The sequence below is a fragment of the Chrysemys picta genome, chromosome 6 (assembly GCF_011386835.1).
Source record: "Chrysemys picta bellii isolate R12L10 chromosome 6, ASM1138683v2, whole genome shotgun sequence".
Taxonomy (NCBI): Eukaryota; Metazoa; Chordata; order Testudines; family Emydidae; genus Chrysemys; species Chrysemys picta.
In genome coordinates, this window is record NC_088796.1 from 101,263,361 (window position 1) to 101,285,065 (window position 21,705).

The 21,705-nt window shown below is 39.8% G+C and overlaps 1 long non-coding RNA gene across 1 annotated transcript in view; it reads right to left on the reverse strand.

The window, feature by feature from the left end:
* Positions 1 to 21,432, reverse strand: part of LOC135972241 (uncharacterized) — a 76,319-nt gene extending 54,887 nt beyond the window's left edge. The window contains exons 1-2 of the long non-coding RNA XR_010588646.1: positions 21,274 to 21,432; positions 19,001 to 19,188 (exon numbers count right to left, since the gene is read on the reverse strand). This is a non-coding gene — a long non-coding RNA (uncharacterized LOC135972241). The remainder of the gene's footprint in view (positions 1 to 19,000; positions 19,189 to 21,273) is intronic.
* Between the last annotated feature and the right edge of the window lie 273 nt (positions 21,433 to 21,705).

Here is a 21,705-nt window from a genome sequence, read left to right on the forward strand (position 1 = left end):
ACACATTGCATGTATGATTAAAATATAATCATATATATCTGTATCAGGCTCGGAAGTTACTGCATGGATGTATTTAATTAGAATTGTATGTTGCCTGCTCAACTTCAATGCTACTCAGCATCTCCAGCGTCTGCATTTTCTTCAAGTCCTATATTTCCCCAAGCGAACATGTGAACTTCCAGTGTAATTGTCAAAATGATATTTCCTTGGGGGAAAATCTCACGAGAGCTGGGAAGGGAAGAAGAGAGCACCATGGAATTTCCTTGGCAGTGCCCTCTCTGGAGGGCAGGTTTGAGAGTAGTGTGTGTGTGTGTGTGTGGGGGGTCTCAACGTACTCCTGACATGTAGGTTGAAATTTTCAAATGGGCTCAGCACTGGACTAAGACCATAATTAGTTATGTGACCCCCGAGCTCTTACTTTGGCCTTCTGTATTGATCTATTGTCTTTTGTCTTATGCTTAGATTGTAAACTCTCTGGGGCACAGGTCATCTTTTTGTTTTAGGTTTGTACAGCACCTAGCACAACAGGGATCTTGGTCCATGTCTAGGGCTCCTAGGTGCTATGGTCATAATAAAATAAATAAATAAAATAATAGAGTATGCTTTGCAGTCATAGGAGTTTTATTATGGATTTCAAGGGGACAGAGTTAGGCCAATGTAGCATTTACGAAAGCACATGATCTCTATGCACATTGCCTTGTATATTCAGAGCAGCAGCAACAAAAACTATGTCCAAAATTTTCAGCTCTGGATGCCAGAAGTTATGTAATTAAAAACTGGCCTGATATGCAGAGATGCTGAGCACATAGTGATCCCAGTGAAGCCTTAAATGTAGTGAGTTCACACGGCATTGTTAATTGGCAATGATTCAATATTATGGATTAATAATAAGTTACAGATCTGGAGGGGCTCCAAAGGACACAGATAATGCCTGGCATATAAAATGTCACCCCATGTATTTACACCATACTTCATCTTAATTGCTCTCAAGATTCTTCAACATCCTAATTTAATAAATATACATTTAAAAGAAGTAACTAAATATGTATTCAAAGGCAGACCTGCACAGAATCCAGAGATATTGAATACCACCATAGGAAAAAATAAATCCAAATGAGATTAATTGCTTTAAGGGGATAACAAAACAAAACAAAAACCAAGTTGTTTGCAGTGTTGTTGTAGCCATGTTGGTCCTTGGATATGAGAAAGACAAGGTAGGTAAGGTAATATCTTTTATTGAATCAACTTCTGTAGGTAGAAGGGCAAATCTTTGAGATTCTGAAGAGAAGTTCTGTGAAGCTCAAAAGCTTATCCCTTCCCCCAAAAGAAGTGGGTCCAATAAAAGCTCTTTCTCTAAAAAATTAAATAAATAAATAAAATAAAAAACCCACCACACACATCAAAAAAAACAAGGACAATCACAATGAGGAGAAACACTAACGTTAATTATTCTCCATTCCCTGATTTGCAGTATATGCATAATATACAGGGATATTCTGTAGTGCACTGATGTGAGACTTCTGAAATACCTATGGATATAGGGGTGGGTGGGTTCTATTTTCAACTTAAAACCGCAATTTCTTGGGTTTTAAATCTATATAAGCAGCATTCATGATCTGATTGAATCAATTCTTAACAGTTTAATTCTACATGAAACCCAGCAACCAAAGAAAGAAAAAAGACTCATGAAAGCTATTTTGCAGGAAGCTGAAAAGATAATAGAACTTTGCAGAAATATCCATTGCATACTACTATATGGACCAACATTTTAAAATGGTATGGGATGACCTGAGTAAGTATAGGCCTGTTAGTTTGACATTGATCTTGGGCAAGATAATAGAGCAGTTTATTCCGGACTCTGTTAATAAAGAACTACAGGAGGGTAATGTAATTAATGCCAATTAATGCCAACATGGATTTATGGAAAATAGATCATGTCAAAACTAACTTGATTTTTTTTTTTTTAAATAAGATTACAAGTTTGGTTAATAAAAGCAATAGTGTTGGATTTCTGCTTGGACTTCTGCAAGGTGTTTGACTTGGTACCTAATGAAATTTTTATTAAAAAACTAGAAGGATATAAAATTAATATGGCACACGTTAAATGGATTAAAAAGCTGGCTAACTGATGTGTCTCAGAATGTAATTGTAAATGGGAAATCATCATTGAGCGGGTTTGTTTCCAATGGGGTTGGTTCCTGGCTCTATGTTATTTAATATTTTTATCAGTGACCTAGAAGAAAACAAAACCCTCACTGATACAGTTTACAGCTGGCAGAAAAACTGGGCAAGTCGGAAATAATGACGAGGACAGATCTCTGATAGCGATCTGGATCACTTGGTTAGCTGGGTGCAAGCAAGTAACATGCATTTTAATATGACTGAATATAAATGTATACATCTAAGAACAAAGAATGCAGGCCATACTTAACGATGGGGGACTCCATCCCTGGACGCTGTGACTCAAAAAGATTTGGTGTTGTGGTGGATTATTATAAACCCCTCACTAGAACAGAGGGGGTTACAGAGCAACTCTGGGCTAAGGAGGCTTCACTCTTCTGCCCATGCCAAGCATGCTCGAGTTGGAAGCAGGGTTTAAAACCCAGTCAGGCAGCTCAGTCAGGGGCTGGCAAGCCAGGAAGGAGGGTGTGCCCTGGGAGCTGCAGGCGAGGATGTGAGCTGAGCCCACACCGAGCCAGAGAGCAGAGGAGGCAGAGCACCCAGCGACTGGGACCAGGGCTGAAAGCCTGGAGAGAGATCCAGAGACGGGCGGCAGCCGGATGGGGTGCAGACCAAGTTAGGAAGTGACCCAGGGAAGCTGACTTAATGCTGCCAACGGGTGAGCAGCTGAACCAGCCTCCTAAGGCCCTGGGTTGGAACCAGGTGGAGTGGAAGGAGCTCAATCTATTTGGCTTAACAAACAGAAGGTTAAGGGGGGGGGGTCACTTGATTACAGTCTATAAGTACTTGCATGTGGAATAAATAGTTGATAACGGGCTCTTCAGTCTAGCAGAGAAAGATTTAAACACAAACAAATGACTGGAAGGTGAAGATGTACCTTATTTCTGGTCTGAATTTGTCTAAGTGTTTAACAGTGAGTAATTAACCATCAATATATCAAGGGTAATGGTGGGTTTTGAGATGGAGTCACCCCGTCTCAAAAAAGATACATTAGAATTGGAAAAAGATCAACAAGGCAACTAAAATTATTAGGGGTATGGAACAGCTTCCCTATGAGGAGAGATTAAAAGGACTGGGACTTTTCAGCTTGGAAAAGAGATGACTAAAGAGGGCTATGATAGAAGTCTATAAAATCATGACTGGTGCAGAGAAAGTTAATAAGGAAGTATTATTTACTCCTTCTCATAGCACAAGAACTAGGGGTCACCAAATTAAATTAATAGGCAGCAGGTTTAAAACAAACAAAAAGAAGTATTTCTTCACACAACTCACAGTCAACATCTGTCAACTCTTTGCCAGATGATGTTGTGAAGGCCAAGACTATAACAGGGTTCCAAAAGAACTAGGATGGGCAGGGACGGTGTCCCTAACCTTTGTTTGCCAGAAGTTGGGAATGGGCAACAGGGGATGGATCACTTAATGATTACCTGTTTCTGTTCATTCCCTCTGAAGCACCTGACTTTGGCTACTGTCAGAAGACAGGATACTGGGCTAGATGGACCTTTGGTCTGACCCAGTATTGCTGTTCTTATGTTCTCCATCGCTGACAATTTAAAAACAAAATTGGAAGTTTTTCTATAAAAGATCTACTCTAGGAATTATTTTGGGGAAGCCCTATTCAGGAGGTAAGACTACATAATCACAATGGTCCCTTCTGGCCTTGGAGTCTATGACCATATATAATCAAACGTATGGAATTAAAACATACATATATTACCCTATTGTTCTGTTTGCATTGCCACAAAAGCCACATTCAAACCAGAAGATTGTTCTGAGAAACATTATTTATAGACTGCTATCTTCAAAAAGAAAACATTTTACTTTTGTGGCAGTTTTTTTTAATCTATCACAGTAAACATACCGTCACTGCCCTTCTAACAGGCGACTGATCGCGTATCTCTGGTTTCCCTGCTTTACATGAAATATAAGGGGCATTCACATTCAAAAATCTTGTGCCAGAGGATCTCCATCTTGTGCCAGAGGATTTAATAGCTAATCACTCAATGTTCACACTGTATGACAAACTATTTCTAACTTTAGATATCCCACATAAGTGTATTCAGGATAAGTATTCTGCACAGTGTGATTCACGGAGGCAGGCTTTTCAAATCCCCTTAGCTCTTCACATTTATTTGATGGAGACTTTGATTGGAATACATGTGACACCAACAGAAGCATTTCAACCAAGTTTGGTTGGTATTTGAATGGAAAAAGAGACGCAGGGACTCTTATGCCTCTGGTATTATTCAACTGCATCTTAGAAGCAATTCTTCCAGCAATGACTTATCCCTGGCTCACAAAGATACTTCAAAAGACCACAATATTTGCCTTTGAAATGTTCCATGATGCACCAACTAGCATGTACTTGCCAAAAAACTCCCCCGCGGGGAAGCATTATGAATGTGTTATATATGGGAAGGTATGGAAGATGGTATTGTTTTTTCTATGAACCACTAATTTAAAGCAGTGGATCTTCTGTGCTTAGTATGACCAGATGTCACTATATTTAACCCTTTGTGCCACATCCTGATCAACATACGATCGGGATGCCATTTGTCCCGATATTCAGATAAGGAGGTGAGCAGGAGGGAGGCGCCAACTCCGTGGGTGCTCCAGGGTTGGAGTACCCACAGGGAAAAATTGCAGCCAAGCTCCCTCCTCCTTCTCTCCCCCTCCCCCCAGTGCACCGCATTCCTGCTCCTCTGCCTACCTCCAGGCGCTTCCTGCCACCAAACAGCTGTTTAGCGGTGCTTAGAGATTTTCAGGAGGGATGGGGAGGAGCGGGGACACAATGCGCTCAGAGGAGGAGGTGGAGAAGAGGCAGGGCAGGGGCGGGGACTTGGGGGAATAGGGGTGGATGCTTGGGCAGGAAGAGGCAGGGGGTGGGTGAGCACCCACCAGGCAGAGGGGAAGTCGGCACCGTAGGGGTGAGCAGGGAGGGTGAAGAGGTGAGTGAGCAACTGGCAGGTGGGCAGAGGGGTGAGGAGGGACGCAGTAAGCCAGCAGGGGGCTGGGGAGGGGGGTTGAGGAAGGGCACGGTGGTGGGGGCAGAGTGGAGAGGGAGTGGGACCTGGGGCGGAGCCTGGGAGGAGCAGGGGTGGACTGTGGGCAGGGCTGATGGCACCCCAAATGTGTCCCGATATTTTAGTGTTGTGATTTGGTCACCCTATCTGTGCTAGTCTTCTGGGGAGAGGCAGTGCTCAGAGGCTATTCCATTCAAGGTGGAGGATCTGAGCAGCTAAGATATGCACTTTTTTACCCATAAAGATTTCATGTTTGTTCTCCCTTTCCCTTCTTCCCACCCCAAACCTAACAAAGGGAATAAGCTAATAAAGTGCATGGTTTGCCCACTGTGAACTGAAAACATACAAAGATATTCTTGGGTCCCCCTCAAGAGCTTTATCCCATCCCATCTGAACCCCCTGAACATTATCCAGTTGAAACAGGGAGTGTGTGTGTGTGTGTGTGTGTGTGTGTGTGTGTGTGTGTGTGTGTATATATATATATTAATAACAACTTGATTTTTTTTTTGTTCCCTGCTCTGAGTTACCTTTTACATGTCTTCATTCCAGGCATAACCATATTTCATTTTGTAATTCACTTAGGGCAGATCTACATTAAAACGATGCCACTGCACCACTGTCGCACTTTAATGAAAACGCTCTATGATGATGGAATAGAGCTCTCCTGTCGGTATAGTTAATCCACCTCCCTGAGAGATAGCAACTATGTCAACAGGAGAAGCTCTCCCACCAACATAGCGCTGTCTACACCAGAGGTTAGGCCAGTATAACTAGGTCGCTCAGATTTTTCACATCTCTGAGTGACGTAGTTATACCAACGTAAGTCTGTAGTGCAGACCAGACTTTATTCTCTAGGGACAACATTATCCCTCATCTTATGAAAGATAACTGGCTCTGTGGATGAGGGGAAAGCAGTGGATGTGTTATTCCTTGACTTTAGCAAAGCTTTTGATACGGTCTCCCACAGTATTCTTGCCAGCAAGTTAAAGAAGTATGGGCTGGATGAATGGACTATAAGGTGGATAGAAAGCTAGCTAGATCATTAGGTTTAACGGGTAGTGATCAATGGCTCCATGTCTAGTTGGCAGCCGGTATCAAGCGGAGTGCCCCAAGGGTCGGTCCTGGGGCCGGTTTTGTTCAATATCTTCATTAATGATCTGGAGGATGGCGTGGACTGCACTCTCAGCATGTTTGCAGAGGACACTAAACTGGAAGGAGTGGTAGATACGCTGGAGGGTAGGGATAGCATACAGAGGGATCTACACAAATTAGAAGTCCGGTCCCAGAGAGCTTACCATATCAATAGGTAAGACAGTCAAAGGTGGGAGAGAAAATGAGAGCTAGAATGACTTGTCCAAGTTTGCAGAGTGGTAGCACCGGGTCTCATGATTTTCAATCCATTACCCTATCCACTACACCTAGCTGATTCAACATAGTTACTTGATTAAGAATATGAACATGGATCTTACTTTTAAACCTTTGCTATGTAATATAGATATTTTAACAAATTACATTTCATGTTTTGTGCTTGCTCTATTTCTTCTTGAATTTTCTGCAGCTTCCATTAATAACCAACATTCAGTTAAAAACTGAAAATATTTAATTAGCTCAGCTCCTTCTGAGCTATTACCTAGAATTCACACTGGTTAAGTCTTAAAAATGTCTAATATCCTACTGGATACTTTACTCAACTGTATCCTTAATGCTGTACCTGAACTAACAAGATATCTCCCTTGTATTCTTGTGGAAACTGTAAACTGAAGTCTGCCAGTCCATCTATGTGTCTGCTTGCTTTGGTAGAAAAGTCAACATTACACATATTTTACTTCATTAGTTCATATTATTTAATCCATGTAGGAAGCAGGAGAGGAAGAAAGCAGACTAGTTTAAATGCTGTCTTCTGCATCTATATCATCATCACTGAACGGGTCATGTAGTGGGGAAAATATAGGTTCAATTCTTCCATCTGGTGCATGGTACACCTGACCAAATAAATGCAAGTTACACCAAAAATTATGCTAATTTATGAGCAAGGGGATAGGGAACATAATAAGGTTGTACATATATCCTGATCATTTTAAGAAAACTGCAGAAAACGCTGCCATGACCTTCCAAAACGTGGTGTGGTTCGAGCCATTAGTCTTGTTATAATTCATTATATCTTACAGGTAGAACAGGATTAAAAAAAAAATTGATCAAAACTAGGAACTCAGTTTTTAACAATTTCCACCCCCACATCCATTTTCCTACTAGCTGTTCACCTGGGATACAGAACAGCATTCACATTATCCACTCATCTAACAATTCTTGCTGCCTGTCTACCCGTTTCTGCTGATAGCTCCAACTGCCACCATCACGCATCTGTGCTATGCACAATAGTGATATTTCATATTGAGAAGATTGCTGGTTACCACAGCAATCTGTTGAGTCTTCCGGGGCTGTATATGATTGTACTTTTCCACATTTAAGAAAATATTGTTTGCACTTCCTGATGCAAAACCCCTATTCTCACTGAAACTGACCTACCAGCGACTGATTGTTTATCACGTTGCAGGTTCATGTGGATTCAATGGGAGAATAGGATGCAATTTATACTTTTGTAGTACATTTTTGGAGCACCTTTTTCCATGCTTTTTATTTTAAACACACATCAATGGAAAATGAAGTCAAATATACTTTAATTATAAAAGAAACTGCATTGAATGTTTAGATTCTCAATCCAAACCAATCTCTCCTCCCTTCTCTTCACAAATGATATGCAGTTCTGGGGCCTGATCCAGCACGTGAGATGAATTCCCAGTGACCTCAGTGGGAGCTATGTGTGGGGAGGGCAGACAGGATGGCCCCTTCCGTTTAATAAAGAAGATTCAGTGAACATGTCACTGCATACCATGTTACAGTGTGAATATTTACGTGTAAGCCAGATGTGTTATATACCTCAATGGTAATTACATATGAAGCCTGCAGGTCCAAGACAGAACTGCTCAGAACTGCTGTATGCAAGCTCACTTGGTGAAGTTTAAAATATCCCCATTATCTATGAAATACGGACTAATCTTTTACAGAAAGTACATGGAATACTAAAATTGCCACAACTATGTATTAATGGGAATCACCAAAATCTGATAATATACCTAATCTGGTTTAGGGAAGGACAAGGGGTACTTTAATAGGTGTACTGAGGATTCTGGCTGATGTTAAAGGAATATGTTACAAAGCGCATTATATGAGACAGCTATAGAATGGGGGGGGGGGGGGGGAGAAAGAGGCGCAGATAGAACGATTTCAAGGAAAATGGAACAAAGTGATCTTCACCAGCAACTACTCTCTAGAAGGTCCCTATCTCTAATATTCAACTACTCTTCCTTTCCATCATCACTAACTCCCTCCAGAATCTCAAGTGTATTGATCATTCTGACTTCTCAGCTTTCTCCTCCTGTATGAGTGTTCTTCCCCTCATAGATTCCAGAGTTTCTATTTATAACCTCACTCCTACATGGAGTTTCTTTGAAGAAGTTGTCTGCCTTCAATATATGATTCTCCTCTTCAGTACTGCTCTCCCAAAATCTCTCCCATGCTAAGAAACTATTCTTCTCCTTCCTTAATGGGACACCTACGACTTTCACCATCACCACCCCTTCTTTACGTTGGCTTCTCCTCTTCAACTCGCTACTCCATCGCCTTCCATTTCCTCAAGATTTCTCTATTTCAAAACAAAAATCAACACCATCCAACACAAACTCTTCTTCAGCACCTCTCTCCTCCCCTTCTCCTGTTACCTCTTTTCATAGGCTCATCCTCCTTTATTGAATGAGCCTCTCTCCTGTCTTCCTCCAACCTCACCCCATCTAGGGTTTCATTCCATGCTCATCACCACTGTATCCGAGTGCCTATTCTCTCAACCAATACCCCACCCCAATGTCTAGCTCCCTTTAGTATTTTCTTCTGTTTTTCCCCCCAAGTGAATGGCCATGCTGTACCACATTTTATTTCTTATCCTAATCTTCTCTTCCTCTGCAAGCACTTTCCTCTCTACATTTTTGTTTCTGCCTTCCTAAAATCCCTCTCTTCTCTCCACCTGGCTTGTCCAACTTCCATCATCTCCTGTCTCCTCTTCAGCTTCCTGCAACCTGGCTTTCATCCTCTCCTCATCAGTGAAACTGCTTTCACTAATGACATTTTACCAAGTTACTGTAAATAATTCAGGTACCATGTTAATAATGCACAGCAAAGGAAGAAATAAATTAAGAGGTACAGGAAAAGAAGAGAAATTTTCAGCAGAGATCTGAAATGAGATTGAGAGGTACAATAAGTTTTCTGTACTAGGTGATCTTCAGAGAAAAAGACTCATATGCCAGTAGTAGTGCAATTGTCTGATGAGGAGAGGGGAGCCTGGTGCTAAATAAACAGAGAGGGGAATAGAAAACAGAGGTTTATGAGGTGGCCTGGAGTAAATCCATAGAGGAAAATCTTAAAACCATTTTTAAACTAGATAAATGAATGGGGAGGAAGTGTAAATTTAAAAAATGGAAGATGGTTATGCTTCATTATACTTGTGATAAGACAGACAAGCGGTGTTGTGTGTTCACCTTGAGGGTTTCCTACTTTTAAGACAGTACTTTTCTCAAATAGTATACATACTTGTATTAACACTAATAGTTCCATACTTGCAACAGTACAAGATGAGGCAACACTGCCTAGTCAATGCAATGGTGAGAACTTTGTATGGATCTATTGTGATTCTACCTTTGAAAGGATGCTGATGAAATTGCAACACGGTATGTGGACTGTTTTTCATAGTGCATGGGTTTTGCAGCCTCTTTGTCCTAACTTTCAGCAAATTTCTTTGATCCATTCTGTTCCGAAGGCAGGATGGCCTTAAACCAGTTGATCCAGCAACTTTTCAATGTTCTCATTACAAAGACAGCTGCATTTTTCCAGTCACACAGTGGAACCTGAGAGCTGTGTTTGTGTGAGCAGAGTGCTGAAGAAAATATAGATTTATATTCATCCCCAAATAAAACAGGAATAAGAGCTCTCTGTAACATCAGTCAATTCCAGCTCTGGATAATAGGAAGCTAGACACATTTCCTTCACTTTTGCAATTAGCAAGAATATTACGCATAGCAACAATGTGATTTATGATGTTTCTGAGCTTGAGGTCCATTATTTCCATGCACATATGAAGAATTATTTAAATGCTACATCTTTCTCACACAGATGCTTTGTGGGGAAATCTGTGATTTCACTTTAGGTTTTCTTCTGAGGAAATGGCCATGCTGTGTCACATGTGAACTCGTGACATGTGACAGAAGATGATTTAATCTCTTTGAGTCAGCTGGTTTGTTTGGAAAACAGACTTTGCTCCAGAAACTTTAAAAGGCTTAATCAAGATTACTCTTTTTAGGAGGGAGGAAGGTCTGCTTGAGTCCCCAATCACAATCCTAGGATCCTTACTCCAATACCATTGAATGCTTCTGGGGGAGAGCATATCCCAACCTGCAAGTCATGCTTTTCTTCCTCTGGTCCACTTTTGGCCCATTTAGTCCCTATGTGGGTGCTGGACAACCACTCTCCTGTAACTTGAATCTATGGTGGGAAAGCAACTGTTGTAACTTCTCTCACTTGCCCTCCAAAACACTTGTTGATAGTGTAAGCCCTAGCCTCTGCCTCTATACAGTCCTGAAGCTTCTGTTTCTCCTATCAGCAACCACATGTTCTTAGCCTGGGGAGAGATGTTCTATAATCTCTTATGTTGTCCTTGTGCTCTATGATCCCTTGTGCGGTCATTAAAAAAAAAACAAAAAAAAAACCAAACCCCCCTCCCCCCCCGACACACAGAGAGAGACATTCCCAAACCATAGTTCAAGGACTTGAAGTGCAACAGCCGTTGTAAGATCATTGGGAGAAACCGGACAACATTACTGCAGATAAGCATAACAATAACACTAAGTGAAAATTTAACAATCCACTCTTGAAACAAAGCTCAATCAACTCAGAGGCAGTTTTTAGAAGCTGAGTATGTCACCAGAAAAGTTTGTTCCACCCTAAATCTCTCTCTCAGAATAATTTCTTAGGCACAGCTTCTGCCTACAGGGTATTCCCACACAAAACAAAACAAAAACATTGCATAGTGCCAAACATTGCAGCCCCTACCACTCCTCCCGAAACGTGTCAGCATAAGAGGGCCTGAAACCTATCCACAAACTCGGAGTGAGTTTCTGGTTCATTAATGACAACCAAATCCAGATTAGTTTTGAATGAATTCAGATGACATTTTTCATGTTTTGTATAACTCTTCTCCCTTATTATAAGGCTTTGCAGGTAAAACATTTTCAAAGTGTTAAAACTATCTTGTTTTAAAAATTTTTCCCCATGCATACCCCCCCTTTAAAAAAAAAAAAAAAACTGTTCATCTTATCTAGTTGTTTTTTGTTTTTTTTTAAAGGCAAATAATGAAGAAAAATCTCTCAGATTTTTAGACATCTTCAATTTTATCTTGTAAAATTATCATTTCACTTGAGTGGTAAAGCTCCCCGCCTCCCCTTTTACGGGTACATGCATCAAGCTAAGGGACATCAATAAGAGTAAAGCAGGATTTCATGGTACCAACTTTTCCACTCAACTTCACTGGGTAGCACTTTATACTGAAAAGTTTATGATTGGCGTATCCTTGGTTTGTGATAGGTGTTTGCTACTGCAAGCTTGAAAATAACCTCTGAGAAGTGTTCCTTGGATGCCAGATCTGAATTTTGAAAAGGTTGACTTTATGTTAAATTACATTGAATAGCACACAACAGCTAAAATCTAAACTTTGAAAAACATTAAACTAAATTTTAGTTCACCAACAGATTTCAGTACTGCAATTAAGACAAATCTGACTTTTCAACGTACTACTTTATAAAGAAAACGACCGTCCACAAGGAAATATGTAGCAGATCTATTCAGTCTCTATGTTCAACTCTGTATTATCACCATGCCATCTGAAGGGGAGCAACCCACAGTTCTGGCATCATTCATTATATGAGTTAATGACAGGCAAAACTCAAAGGGTTTGATGCAAATCAAGAAAGCATGTGTGACAACACCTGCCTTTTATTGGTATATCCATCAACTTGAAACAACAGTTCAGATTCTTATCCTCAAATTCAAGTCTTTTGATATAACCTCACATTCCCCTGGAAGTTTCTAGGTGAGCCAATTGCCCAAATCCGCACCACAGTTAGCTTCTTCCTTCTTTCCCAGGCTCTAGTCACCACCTTCTGTTGAAGATCTGTGGGGCTTATCAGTTCAATTAGTCATCTTCACTGAATGGGCCTAACACTGTTCTGTCAGCCAGGCTCTCTAATGGGGCCCAGGCTGCTAAATGACTTGACACAGTGGAGTTTCTCCCCTCCCTCTCAAACTCCAGAATGTAGAAGATTGAGGTTCACTCATTTTTCAGTAAGAAAAGTTTCAGGTTTGGTTCAGTTTGAGTTTTAAGTGAAGTTTTAGACCAATTTATCCAAACCAATTTCCCAATACTGTAGCTATTGATATAGCCGCCAAATGCCCACAGTTGTTGTTTCTAGTCAACTTCATCCTTGGACTGATTTCCAAAAGGGAAGCAGCTCTGAACCATGCTCATTTGCACAATTTAATTGCCAGTTGATTCATGCATGTAGTCATGATAATTGCACAAATGAAGCTCACAGCTGTACACATAGTACCCCTTAGCCATGTACTATTATGCATGACTCAGGGTTTCTGCCCTTTTGAAAATCAGGTTCACTATGAGCAATTTGGCTTTCACAGCTCAGAAGAAACTACTGTAAAATTTTGAAATCTCCCCCCTTCCTCCCTCCCACCCCCTTACATACCTAAAGTAAAGGCCAGGCAGAACTGCAGTCATTTGGGAAAGCACAGGGGCTGCTCCATGCTTATCCTCTCAAGAGCATGGAAAAGATAGGGAGAACATGGCTCTCTCCACCATCCTCTCTCTCCAAACGCACAAGGAAGGGAATGCATAGGTTCTGCGCATCCAGGAGCTGTGGGAGGAAATCCTCTCCAGGTGCTCCCCAAAGGCAAACACAGCCTCCTAGCACCCCCCACTGCAGGACTATGTTTGAATTCTTAATGTTCATAAAGTATTTTGAGATCCTTGGATGCTTACTAGTTTCTAGATCAGCATTAAGCATTGTTATTTCTTAATCATTGGTGTGGTCATTAATTAACCCAAAATATTAATTACCAATCATTAATACAGTTTAACATGCTGTATAAGCAAACCGAGCCAGTGCCGTGTCACCTGAAGAAGAACTTTTACTTCAATTGTTTAATTAATTTGTGATGCAAGTTCTATTCTGCTGCATGTCCCCCTTCCTTCCTGTCAGGCAGATGGGTTTTACAGTAATCCCATATTGAGACTAAGTCATCACAGAAAACAACTTCAGCACAGGCAGGCAAAGTTAAATATTTTTAAAATGCAAACAAAATGAATTTTTAAAAACTTCAAAATAGACTTGGAACCATAAGGCCCTTTTCCCAGCCACTGGCAGTTCTTTTAACAAAAGATGCTCTTAAGTTATGCAGCCTTCTCATTTGTCAATTCAGAAATTTCTCTGTCTCCTCTGCTCCATACTCTGTATAATTTAAGGTGACTCACTGTACAGGAAAGTTCACCTTCCATTAAAATGTTTTCTTTAGTAAGCACTCTCCTGCAAGTGCTGTAGTGTAAACATGAGTGGCTACGAATACGAACATTTATTAAATAGAACTGATGAATATTTCAATACCTAAGGGAGAGCAATTCACAGCTCAATCTTTCAGGCCGTTTTAAGTGCAGCACAGGACAATTCCACTACATCTTCCATTAATATTTAATTGCCCATTTTATTCTGTTTACCTTTTTGGTTAATATATAATTTAAAGCCCTTCTACTAAAAAGGATGAAAAAAAAAAAAAAAAAAAAAAAAAGAGAGAGAACAACTGTTAGTCTGCTTTTAACAAATCTCTGGTGAGAGCTTTTGCTTCATTTAAAATTCATTGCAAAGAATTTTTATTTAATATCAGTAATGCAAACCTCAGGTATTAAAGTAAAACTTGGAAGCAAGTGTTGTGTAACATTCCTGATGCTGACTTGGATTTGATTTATGTCAGTTTCTGACTGGCTGCCATTGACAAAGCAGTAAAGCAACCTGTGACGGTGCCATGTGTGATAACCCAGTGAAGGAAAGTCCTTGTAACCTGACTGGACAAAAAAAATTGCTGTGGCAGAAAGCTGGCCACACAGCAGTAAGTGATGTTTTTATAGTCCTCTCTACATAGATTTTACTGGCTAGGGAAAAGGTATTATACGAAGCAGAATGAAACAACATTCCAATAGGGAAGAACAGGAGGACTTGTGGCACCTTAGAGACTAACAAATTTATTAGAGCATAAGCTTTTGTGGACTACAGCCCACTTCTTCGGATGCATATGCATATGCATCCGAAGAAGTGGGCTGTAGTCCACGAAAGCTTATGCTCTAATAAATTTGTTAGTCTCTAAGGTGCCACAAGTCCTCCTGTTCTTCTTTTTGCGGATACAGACTAACACGGCTGCTACTCTGAAACATTCCAATAGGGAACACTCTCATCGTTATAGAAGTGGAGACTGTGATTGCTAAATACTTCTCTTCCCTTTGGTGCATATCTGTAGAAACCTATTGGATTAGTAGACATACAGCCCTGCTAATGTCTGGGATTATTTCTTACCTAATCTGATCAATATATTTTGCAGGTACTATACATAGGATTTTAAAGCAACGCTCATGGGAGTGGGATACCTGATCTGCACTTGTCAGTCATCAGGATTTCACAACATATCATAGAGAAGTTCAATAGAAGACACCGGTGATAAAAATTAGCAGGACCTGTCAATTAAGGTGCCCAGAACAATGCTGGTGAATAGCAGTACTCTCAGTATTCACTGTAGTTTGGTAAGTAATTGGCAGAACATACCTAAATAATGCAGTTGGACAAGACTTGAAATGCCTATTACACACACACACACACACACACACACAGTGTAATGGTTTATTGCATCCAGTTCTTCTAGAGTTCACAGATTTGATCAGACCATCAATAGGCAGAGTAAGCTGTGCACTCCTGATATTCTTTGACACACACAATGCAGGACAGGCAATGACAAACTAATGGACTAGTAGCTGCCAGGCTCCCTTTTCACGCCTCCTGACAGGCATGAGGAAGGAGCGGGATAAGATATTGGATTGTGTGGAATTCCAGACACACAGTTTAATGATGATACAATGTCCTGCCACTGCAATGTGATGCTAGCATTAGAGCACTGCATCAATGTGTGATGGATTATTTGGAATCATGGCATCTCATTGTCGGGATATCACTCTGCAATTATTTTGTTATTCTCTGCAGGGCTGTACAGTTAAGCAAAACTAACTTAAAATAATCAGAAAGAGGGGTGTTGTCCAAGAGTGTGATTTTTTTTTTCATGTTTGCTAATTTGTCAGTTATTTAAAACTAACAGTGGATAATCAGAAAAGACGGCACCTAAGGTCTAATTGCCACTTTGGTAGTTTTATGGCAATGCATTGAGAGATGTAAAAGCTAAATATTCCTGTCCTTGTTCTAAGTTCAGGTTAGGTTTGAATTTTGAAAGTTGTTGGAGGGGAAGTACAACAAGACCATGGTCATGTGGTGCTTTTTGGTGATGTTTTAACCAACGATACTTATTTACACAAATCACTTTCATGTGACAGCAAATTTGACAACATTGAGGGGAAAAAATACTTTCAGCTAAAAAGCCAGACCCCAAAAATTACTCTCAGCTCCATTCCCTATTCTCCAGATCTCTCTGGAGCTTTTAGGGTCATCTTTCCCATACGCCTCCAAGTATGGAGCACTGATAGAATTTTGTCATGCATTTGCACCAGTCTTATTTACATATTAGAAACCTTTTTGAAAATGAAAAAAAAAATTAAATGTGAAGGAATTAAATTCTGTAGCTGACTTATTTTTTATTTCTTTCAATTTTCTTTCACTATCATTATATGATGGCAACATTTTATTTAAAAACGTCATTGAGCAAACTAAGATATGATTCAGCACAACACATAAGCACACGCATAACTCAATGGAACTACTTGTTCCATTGACTGCAATAGCTTAAATGGAAACACAGACATAAGTGTTTGCAGGGATGGAATCTAATGTGTTACATTCGAGGTAAAATGAGAAGATATAAGCATATTTATACATTCAGACAGAGAGAGAGAGAAAAAGACAGACAGACAAAAACACCAAATATTATGGAAAGGCAATATCAATTCTAATCAAGCCTGCTTTCTCTTTTTAAAAAGGAAAAAAAATATGAGTAACTAAACCAGAAAATGAACGTGGGCAAAATAGCAGAGCTACAATTCTTGAAAGTGAAGATTTGCTGCCCGGACAGACCATCTACCTAGAATATAGTTAGTATATTCAAGAGTGTTGCATGCCATTTTTCTGCCCTTGAATCAAATTCCTATGTTAGTAGGAGAAGGCTAACAATTATACAAGTACTTATCAGTTTGATAAGAATAGGACACGTGCAGAAAGTCTCCACAAGTTTAGCCACAGCCAGGATCAGGCTAGATCGTCAATACAGAACGAAAGGAAGTTTACATTATTTTGTTTGACTGAAACTTTAAACTGTCAGTGAAATTTTGTAGTATCTATTCTCAAAAACAAAACAACTAAAAAACAAAAAGAAAACCACACCTTCTTTATACAATGCTGGTCATGGTTTAAAGGAGGAATGGGAGGGAGCAACCGCCTCTGCTAAAAGCAAAACAAAAATCACCTCTCACTGAGGTCAGTGAGAGTTACTCTATATCCTCAGTGCTCCCATACAACAACCCTCCAATCAGGCACAAGAGCAGGAAACAGTTTCCCTGTACCCCAGTGACAATCCTAACCTCACAGCTTCATTTCTTTCTCTGTATGATTGATAGGCAGCAACATACTTGCCCAGGCCTCCTCCCTCTCCAGTGCTGCCATCTTCCATGATTTGCAGGAAAATAACGTGATCATCAGTGGCTTCTACCTTTGCTCCCCTATGGACTTGATGCACAGAACCTGGTTCTGCTTGGTGATTATGCATAATGTGCAAGTTCCATTTTGCCTACTGACTTATTTAAGCCACGAATGCTGATCACATCTTCCAAGGCTCTAAAGTATGCAAAGCATATGAATGTGAAATATGATCTCATGCAGATAATCCTTCAACGGTCATTGCCGAGGGTGAAAGCAATGCATTTTCTAGGAGCAGAAATTACACAATTCTACTTTTTTTGAATGAGCCAAATCTAGTTTCTTCACCTACCCAACCAGAGCTATACATTATTGTTTTCCTACATGGTGTCAGACATTAGAATGTATTTGGTTAGTTACAGTCTCAGCTTGGTCATTCTTTGCATATCTTATTTCCACCCAATCTCTTTCTGGGAACTGATGCAATTTCATCACAACTCACATGTCTTCCAATTAGTGGTCAGGTACTATCGTAGCTAGTATCAGAATCCTCCATCCAATGCCTGGAGATGGTGTGTGCATGCTAAATGTTCAGCTTGAATTAAGATCCTCATGGGCTCTAGGAAACAGCTCTACAGATGAGCTAAAAGTTATCCTATTCTAGGTTTCGCTCTTCTAGGTTTCTTTCAATCCCAAATACATGTTGCATGTTATGGGATACTTTATGACTTTGTGCCATGCAGGTCAGGGTCCAAGTTTCAGTAAGCGGAGACAGAGATTGGGTGAAAACCATTAGTCCATAGTTTATTAAACAGTAATAATATCTGCAGTCTAAACCCTCTCACACCTTTTTTGGTGCAATGCAAGTTTATAAAACATGTCTGCTAAAATTTTTCCAGTCTCTATTCCAATTTCTTTTAATTCTCTTTAATGTTTTTTCCCCTTTTCTTCTTTTTATGGGGGGGGGGGGGGAGAGGAAAGAGGGGCTGGCAACTTATCCGTTTAACTATATTTTATTCATGCCTCTAGTTCTACTATTATCTACACACTTTCCAGTTCTTTTCCACTCGCTCCTAGAAATCTGATCCACAAGTGGGACAAATGTCTGCCCTTAAACCGTTGTAAAGATAGCTGTAAGTAATTGTTTGTCTCTGCTCTTTCCTTTTCTCTTGTCTCTGATTTCCCTGTCATTACTGTTAGTGAAATCATCTGATTTTACTGTCTGCTAGACATACTGTACTTCTAAAGCCTTTAACTTTTAGTGTTGGTACTCTACTTTATTTAATACTCATCTGGGCTTGAGACATTAATATTTTATTAAATGCTTGTAATTCTTTAGAATCCATCTGGTCCCACCCATGCACAAAGTTATGAGTTATTGTTTGTAAGCACAGCAATAGTGGTTTAATATGAGAGAATCAGTTGACTCAGTCCTTCCATTTAACATAACCTCAGCAGCTATTAAACTTTCTGATGCTCAGTGTTTTGCTCCTAGACAACTGACTTAAGCTCACAAGCCTCATGCATCTTGTCTTTCCCACTGTTTTCTTGTTTGGCAGGAGGAGTATGCTGGCTGCATGCCACCCATCAGAAAATACATTTACAATAACATGAGTTCAGGTGCCAGCATTCTGTTGCCATTTGAGGTGTCTAACCTACATGAGGAGTGGGGAGAGGGATTCATTTCCCTTTATTTCATGAGGAGAGGGATACCTTTCATTTCCCATTAAACATATACAGTACAAAAAAGAGCAAGAACTATTGTATATAAGATGTAAAACACCTTACCTGATCTTCAGCAGCAACATGGGAAGAAGTTTCACTGGCACATCAGGAGTCAGGAGAAAGCTTGACTTGATTTTATCATGTCAAAGAACTACCTCCACTTTGTCAGATCTTGTTAAGTGCTCCTGATGTTGTTCACACTGGATGTCCAAAGAGCTCTGCTTGGTAGCACAGCATATTCTTGGCACATTCTAAAAGATAAGTAAAACATATACAAAGAACTTCAGGTGCAGAAGATGATTAAAACCAGAAATGGTTCAAACCCAAATGCCAGTACTTTGAGAAAAGCTGGATCGGCAAACCTTTTGTAGCTTACAATAGGGACAACCCTGGTTTAGTGTAAGAGAGAAAGGGGAAGGGAATGCAAACATAAATGGAAAAGTAGAATTTCCAGTATACAAATCACTATAATAGTGTAGTTTTCTTGAACATAAGAGAGTTCACACACATGCTTGATATTGAGTCTAATGATAGTTAGAAAAATTATTCCTGCCAGAATCTGAGTTATATCACAAAGGTACATATCATTTCAGTAAGAGCCATAGATTTTCTGACCAGATGGGACCATCATCATCATGTAGTCTGACCACCTGCATGACACAAGCCATAGCATTCCTGAATCTAGCCCAATAACTTGTGTAGGAACCAAAGCTAATCTTTTAGAAAAAAAGATCACCTCTTGATTTAAAGATTCTAACTGATAATCTGTTCCAAAAGTTAATTACAATGACTCTTTAAAATGTCTTATTTCCAGTTTGACTTTTGCTGACTTCAGTTTCCAGCTGGATCTTATCTTAGGTCATTGCCTGCTAGATTAGAGAGACCTGGGCTATCTTTTCCTTATGTAGATAATTATACCGTGGTGTAAGGTTAAAAGGCAATCACGATTAAGTCATCACACAACATTAAATAACCTAAACTCTTTTAGTCACTCATTGTAAGGCATGTATTCCAGATCACTTATTCTTGTAGCTCTTCTCTGTACCCTCTACAATTTTTCAACATTCTTTTTAAAATGACACCAGTACTGGACACAGTATTCCAGAAGTGGTCTCTCCAATTCCCTGTACAGAGGAAACATCACCTCCGTACTCATTATGGCTATGTTTATTCATTCAAGGATCACATTAGCCCCTTTGCGACAGTATCAAACTAGGAATGCACAGTCAGATGATAATTATTAACAAGACCTTTTCAGCATAGTTGTATTCCAGGATACAGGCCACCCCATTCGACCAAGCCACCACCCTGTAAATATTGCTCACATTGTTCCTAGATGCATGACCTTAAATTCTATTGCAGGTGTGCCTATATCTGATCTTTGTGAGAAAGATGACTGGGTAAGTCTCTGTTTATATTATAGTTACAAAGGAGATCAAATCAACTTTTTTTTGAGTCCCTGGTTGCAAGCTTCACTCTGGGGATGCCACTGCCTCTGCATGACAAGCCACACACACTGGAAGAGCTGGTTCTACAGCTCAAGGAAACAACTGCCTCTACCACGTGAGCTAAAATACAACTTCTATTAATTCTCAGATCTAGCAGGATCATTATGTTCTTTATAAGCTGCAACCAGCCAAGAGAAAGGAAAATACTCACAAATACATACAGTGCAAGACCCTGCTTCTATTGACTTCAATGGGAATAAACAAACCCTAACTGAAATCAGTAGGAGCAGGATGTATCCAAATGTTATCCACAACAACAACCAATAACAACAAACCCATTAATCTAGTATAGGCTAGTTTCTTCAATTATAAACAACTGTTGAGCTGTAAAATAAACTGAACTATATGGAAAGTTCATAAAAGGAACAGAGAGTCACAAACCACAATGGTACTAGATTGGGACACAACATTCATTATACAAAAGTCAAAATTCCAAGTCAGAGTAATTTTTAATTAATTTCAACTCAGAACTGTGCTTACAGAAATATTTCCTGGCAATTTTCAGACCAAATTAATTTTCCAGTCCAAAGCTATAAAAGGAAGAGAACTTTAGAGAAAAAGCTCTTTGTAATCTCCCTATGACTAAGAATGACTAATGCTTCTCAGTAATACTGAGGCTTGTTTGACTTTATAAAATTGGAACATAGATCTTAGGGCTGTGCTTACTTTTAAGGAAGCTGTTTTTGCATCTTTCAATGGTATTAATCACAGATCAGGGCACTTTATGCTGCTGTAGCACATTTTCTACTGTCCATATCCATTATTTGGAGAGAAACACTAGACTTTTATTAATTAACAGCTGAAAAAATTCTCCAGATTCATACTCACTTGTAGGGCAGTTTCCACTAGAGAAAGAACCTGACTCTGCAATTTCCACACCAACACCTAAAGACATTGGCTTTCTTAACAGGAAAAGAAAGACTGCCTATTTAGGTCTGGTAAAAGGAGGAGCGCCACCTCTGTAAAATCCAGCATCCCCTCCTAATTGGGAAATTGTAACAGCTTGGTGATTAATCTCAGCCAATGTTGCAGTGAGCCTAAAGAGTTGGGGCTTCCTTATAGTGTGTTTTTAGTCCCATGAATCTAGACCGTCCCATAGGAAATACCTGCATATAGTGTTTGTGGGAGTTTAATATCATCCATGTTTTTATGTTTTAATTTCTGCCCTATCACTCTTTATCTAAATAAAGTGTTCATTGTATTTCCCTGTATACCACATTACTGGCACAAACATGCTGCACTAATCTCATCTATACAGCC